The sequence below is a fragment of the Nannospalax galili genome, unplaced genomic scaffold (assembly GCF_000622305.1).
Source record: "Nannospalax galili isolate Female #2095 unplaced genomic scaffold, S.galili_v1.0 scaffold716, whole genome shotgun sequence".
In the NCBI taxonomy this organism is placed as follows: Eukaryota; Metazoa; Chordata; class Mammalia; order Rodentia; family Spalacidae; genus Nannospalax; species Nannospalax galili.
In genome coordinates, this window is record NW_008339517.1 from 355,051 (window position 1) to 356,043 (window position 993).

A 993-nucleotide genomic window follows, 5' to 3' on the forward strand; every position below is an offset into this window, starting at 1 on the left:
CGAAATGGAAAAGAGAATATCAAGACTGGAAGATAAAGTGGACGAACTAGACCACTCAAGCAAAGATTACTGAAAAATTTAAGAAAACACAAGAATGGAGTATGCAGGAGCTGTGTGACACCATAAAAAGACTAATCTTATGAATCATAGGCATACAGGAAGAAGCAGAATTCCAAGATAATGTCATGGACCAGATCCTCAATAGAATCGTAGAAGAAAATTTCCCCAAATTAAAGAAAGACATGCCCATACAAATACAAGAAGCATATAGAACACCAAACAGACAGGACCAGAAAAGAAACTCTCCACAGCACATCATAGTAAAAACACTGATCGTACAGAACAAAGAGACAACACTGAAAGCTGCATAACCAAAACAAGAAGTCACATATAAGGGAAAACCCATTAGGATTACAGCTGACTTTTTAGTGCAAGCTATGAAAGCCAGAACAGCCTGGATCAAAGTATTTCCAGTTTTAAATGACCACAGATGCCAACCCAGATTACTACTGGTATTACTATACCCAGCCAAAATGTCTATTATAGTTGAAGGGGAAAGAAAAATCTTCCATGACATAAATAGGCTGAAGGAATTCATGTCCAAAAAACCAAGCCTTCAGAGAGTTCTGGAAGTAATACAAAGACCTGAAGAAAAGAATGACTATACCCAAGGGGTTACAGAAAGAAATTCAATGAAGGTATAACTGTGGAAAAGTACAGCTATATCAAGAATGTAAACAGAAATAAAAATGACAGGATTCATATATTCACCAAACTCTGGTGCACCCAACTTCATAAAAACAATACTACAGGACTTTAAGACCCAGATTAATCCCAACTCATTAATAGTAGGGGACTTCAATACCCTACTGTCTCCATTAGATAGGTCAACAGGGCAGAGAGTTAACAGAGAGACATCTGAATCAAACAATACCATATATAAAGTGGACCTAACAGACATCTACTGAGTATTCCACCCAAGCACCAAAGGAC